Genomic DNA, 5,756 nt, shown 5'->3' with positions numbered 1-5,756 from the left:
TGCATGAGAATTGCAACCTTTATTTTATATTTAACTTTAGTAAAAAATTAATTTACATAGGTGTAAGTTGCATGAAATAAGCTTGTAATGTAATATTACGTTAGTCCTTGTCATGTTCTCTAAGATAAGTTAAATTGAGAGTATTTGGTTAAGTTTGAAAATCTAGAGATTTTAATTAAAAGAATTAATTAAAATCTATTTTGTGGTCCCATTAGCTTAATTAAGATTTTAACTTGATATTTGTATTGGCGATGACTTGTTTACTAGTATATATTAACTGTGGACCATTTGAAGTTGCTTTAGAACCTTGGTAATTAAATTAGCATGATTTAATTAGAGTTCTACTTTGTTGTTCCAATAACCTAATTGAGTTTTAGAATGGATATAAGTGATGACCATGCCATGTTCTTTAATATGTATTAATTTGAGGTTATTTGGAATTGAATTAGAATCTAGGGAATTTAATTATTTTTTATTTAATTAAATTCTATCGAATTGTGCCATGGATTTAATTGCATTTGAAAGTCGTTTCTATATCAAAATCCTGGACATGGACTTGTTGTATATTCATTTGGTTATATTTTGAGCATTGGATAACATAGTTGTTATGTTTATACTCATGAGAATATGCTTTCCTTATTGAATATATTGTTGCCTTGTGTAATGATTTGCACATTTCGTATTTAACATCATTCATGCATAGCGTGTAACGAATCACACACTGAAAATTTGACACTCATCACATCATATTAGTTGTGGACTTAGAGCATGTATTGTATAGGTTTCCAAATTTGGTTGTGCTTGGTAGATAGTTGATTATCTTGCATATTCCTGTTGATATATGCGTTGTTGCACAACTTGCTGATTTTGGAAACTTGGGGATGTCGTTGTTTGACTATGGCTAGGTTGTCGTTCTAGTACGGGGGATAGTCCTTCTATATGGTCTAGTGCGCACATAGGGAGGTTGCCCATGGGCTAGTAACCCTAAAGTAACTATGTTGTCGATCTGATCCGGCGTGACGTCCGAGTATCCACTTTGTTTGATTTCGCATTTCATTTTCAAGTTGATAACTAGATGAGGTTGTAACTTGTTTTTTCTTATTTGTCATTCCATTTTAAGGTACAGGATGCTAACTTTGCGAAATTGTACTTTATGTGTTGTATTGGAAGTTCCAATGTTGGTTAATTTTCTTTGATATTGAAAATCATGTTTTGACATTCCAATAAAGCTTAGGATTGATCTAATTGATTCATTTATAACATAGACATTAGGTGGCATGAACCACTACTGTTATTTTATGCTTTAGATTCTAAGTTGATGGCTTTGAGAACTTAAACCTTGTTGCATTGTATAACATGCTCTTTTGTTGTTGAATTGCATGGATAATGTGATTTTGTTAACTTGTATTCAAATATGCTTTTGTCATGTTGCATGGATTACTCTAGACCTAGTTCAATTGTATTGAAAATGCAATTCATGTTAGTCTATGCTCAAGCATTCTTCTTGTTGTGTTCTTTAGATTCTCCCAACCATGATTCGTTTCATACACGTATGTATATCATGATTCTTGTTGCTTAGACTTTAAGATAGCTTAGGATGCTCCTTGAGTCTCATTTGGACATAGACGTTAGGTGGCATGAGCCCCTTTAACATGTTTCACCTTAAGGTGATAAATTTGTAAAATGCTAGGTCGATGCACGTTCATCTCCTACGAGTAGCTTTATGTTACTCACCCCTATGATACTGGGGCATATTTTAGGTACAAAAACTTGGTTCGTGACGCCTAGCATTCCTTGGATGTCGTGTAGCTTTCAAGTTTCCATTTCATGCAAATGTTAGCAGGAAATGTCATTTTGTAGACTTATATGTAAAATTTGTATTCTTTGATCCCATGTATGTAATGTGTACATAAGTGCACTCCTTTCAATGTATTTGACATGTATGAGATGAGGCCGGAGGCTAATGACATGTGTATTGTATTTAATACAATTTTTAACTTCATGAAATATTATGAAAACCTTGAAAAATCGCAAGTCATTACTTCACCATGGTTGCATCGGGTGTGGGAATTCCATTTTCTTTCTTTCATAGGATCTTATTAATCTTGTATGAAGTGTGTCTGAGGGCCAAACGGTCATTTGACTCCATTTTACATTTTTGGATTCCATGTTTTCCAATCCAAGTCCATTTTTGCCTTTTTGCCCGTTGGGGGGTCGGATTTTCCATCGGCTATATTTTTAAGTCGTGGACCATTGTAGCACATCCAAATAGGTATCTTACATTTGTGTGCATGGTCTTTTTCGGGCAAAACCTTATCGTTTGTGTTTTAAGCTTCCTATGAACTCATTTTGAAGTTTTGTTACATAATCTGATTTTAGGGCACTTTGGGGTTTTCCTTCGGGAAATAAATTCCGTTCTTAACATGGTCACTTAGAAAACGTGATTTTAGGGGGGGTTTCTTCTTTGTGTTTTTCCAGAAAATGTCGTCTTGGTACCAGAAATCCCATGCAAAGTTCAGTTTTTCTGCTCTGCTATAGCAGCTTTTTTTTTAACTTCTTGCCCTTTCCTGATCTAGGGGCATTCTAGGTACTTCATAGTGTTTCTTTTTCATTTTCATTCGCGTTCCGGGTAGAAAACGTGATTTTAGGGGGGGTTTCTTCTTCGTGTTTTTACAAAAAAAAAAAAAGATCATCTTGATGCCGAAAACAACTCGCAGATCTGGAAAATCTGGTCGTTCGAGGTTTTTCCGGAAAAAGTGCTGATCTAAGGGGCATTTTGGATATTTCACTTGTAAAATAAAATCTTCTCTTGACATGGCCATGTTGAAAACACGATTTTGGGAGGGGTTTGTTCACAACTTTTTGCCAAAAAATATGGTTTAAGCCCTCAAAACCACATTTGAAGTCCAAAAATCTGTGCAGGTCCTGCCCAGATTTTAACCCACAAAGTTGTTTTTTTTTAAACTTTGAGGCTTCATATCTTCTTCATCCCGACTCCAAATCAAGTGATTTTTGAGTTTAAGTTTATTAGTTTTTACTGGTCTATATAACGATATACACGATTGCATCCAATTATATCTTAAAAGACCATTTTACCCCTTGTAAAGTACCCTTGGTGCACTGATTTTAAACCCAAAAGTTGGTTTTTATGAAACTTTGACGTTTCATATCTTCTTCGTCCGGACTCCGAATCAAGTGATTCTTGAGTCTAAATTCTTTAACTTTTCCTGGTCTATCTAACGGTATACTCAGTTACATTCAATTTTATCAGAAAAGACCATTTTACCCCTTGCGGATTACCCTTGCTACATTGATTTCAAACCTAAAAATGTGATTTTTATGAAACTTTGGAGTTCTATATTTTCTTCATCCGGACTCCGAATCAAGTGATTCTTTAGTCCATCTTGATTAGTTTTTCGTTGTCCTTCCAGTGGTGTGCTCGGTGGCACCCGAGTCCACAGTTTTCAGAAATGACTATTTTGCCCTTAGGGGCTTATTTGTCATATTTTTGGTCTTTTGCTTCCGCGTTAATTCTCATTGAGTTCCACGACCTCATGGAAGGTCATTTTGACTTCTTAAAGTCTTGTTTCTGTTTTCGCTTCTTCATTCAGATCCGTTATCAGATCATCCTTACGGTTCATCACATGACACGCTGGCCTAAAAACCAGGGTCGTCACAGATAAAAAGAATTAACAATTTTTGACAAATGTAGTACAAGTTGTTCAAAAATAACCCATCCAAGGCAAAGGAAATTCAGAAAGAACAGCCACGACCCCATCTTCAACTTCAACTTCAACAAGTCTTCTTGCCCATTTGATTTGAATTACCCTACATTTTTTATAAATTCATTACGCACACATTATAATAAATGTAAATTTAATGTATATATAAGAGAAATTAAAAGTTCATAACCTTAACTGAATTGGCATCATGACCAGATAATGAATTTGGGGATGCTCTAGGAAGAGCATTTAACGAATCAGAACCCTTCAAAATAAGAAAACAAGATACATGAAATCTTGGCATAAGTAAACATATATTTAGTAAAGAATAAAACTAATAATAAATATACCTGTCCACTATAATTTTGTTGTTGCATCTGGATTAGCATAGCCACCTGTTGTTACAAATTTTCTAACTTGTCATCATAGTTGGCTCGTAAATTTTCCAACTCGTTGTCATAGTTGGCTTGCATTTTTGAAATGGTCTCCTGCAACTCTACGCGTGCAACACGTGCCTCCTCGTCAGATTTTTTCGCATTATTAATCAGTTTAGCTTTACTAGGAGAGGGCCCCCAAACATCGTTTGGTGTAGGCCCGAAGCCAAGCATCCGCACAAGACCAATTCTCTCTTCTCCCCTCACAATGGACAACAAATCATTGGAACTGCCAATAGGTGAGTCAGAGTAACTTTTTTGAAGTACTTTTATGATTTCCTGCCAAAAAAAAAAAAAGTTTGAACTACCATGACATACTGCTATGAATATCTAGACAAATCTAATGAAATGAATGAGAGAACAGGAATCCAGAAACTGTTATACATACAATTACTATTATGGACTTTAAATAATATACTTGCCATTCTATGTTGTGATTTTGTGAATTAGGATGTTGAGTGACCTTGTTTTCTCACTATAGATGGTGTTATCATTATTCTTCCATTCCACTATTATGAAGATTTATGAGGAAAATTTAATAAAATAAAAACACTCTCTTTATGGAGAATTGTAGCCAGTAAAATGAACTTTAGTGAAAATGTTAAGCACTACAGTTTTTTCTAGACTCAGTTTTGTGATTACTGTGTCATAGATAATGGATTCATTGCTTCAAACGCTACATAAAATAGTACATTCGGAAACTTTGAAAACTAAACAGAGGTGTGCCTTTGAAAGATGTTTTTCTATTTTGTTTTAGAACTTCGATGATTGGGGTTGAGAGGAACACATTAAATTGAAGAATTCAGGGTGATTTTCTTGGCCACACCTAGAGCATTTGTTTCTAATTTTTTTTTTTTTTTTGTAATGCAACATTCTTAGACAATATTCTTGTATCCAAACGTATCTAATAGTTTCCTATAAAACATTTGTAACATAAAAATCTAAAAAGTAGAACATTATGAAGGAAAGAAAATAGGAAAGAAAGGGAAGGAAAGAATCAAAGTAATTTGTGCAATAACAGTTGCAATGGAGAGGTCGAAGTGCCATCAACAAACTGATTAAGTAGTGCAATCCTAATTGAGTTGTAAATTCTTGTATATTTAGCCCTACTTAAACTCCATTTCTTTGCAGCTAAATTTAGAATAATAATAATAATAATAATAATAATAATAATAATAGTAAATTGCAGAAGAATTGAACTGACTGTCATAAAATTCCAGGTTCTAAGCTCTTTCCATGGAGCAAAAAGCCAGGAAAAAAAAAATTAATACAATTTAAACATATATTGGAATATATCCAATCCCAAATTAGGAATGATACAATATTCTTCTTCCATTTATTATGGAGAAGTAGGTAAGCAAGTTAAGAATGTTGTTAAAAAAAATTATTGGTTTTGTATGACTGATCATGCTCCTAAAACACCGACCTTCCTACGAATGGTGTAGTTGTATTGTTTTTTTTTAGTATTCATGCTTTTACACAATGTTATTTAGTCATTCAGTTTAGAATTTATTTACCATTTTTATAAATTCAGATAATTAACTACGAATTTGTTATTATTATAATAATAATTATTATTGGACTTGATATTGAGCGTTCA

Source organism: Cornus florida, unplaced genomic scaffold, assembly GCF_030987335.1.
Source record: "Cornus florida cultivar Cherokee Brave unplaced genomic scaffold, ASM3098733v1 CherokeeBrave_3.0.0_Hap2_Chr06, whole genome shotgun sequence".
Classification (NCBI taxonomy): Eukaryota; Viridiplantae; Streptophyta; class Magnoliopsida; order Cornales; family Cornaceae; genus Cornus; species Cornus florida.
The sequence above is the reverse complement of the archived record's forward strand: the minus strand, read 5'-3'. Positions refer to the sequence as shown.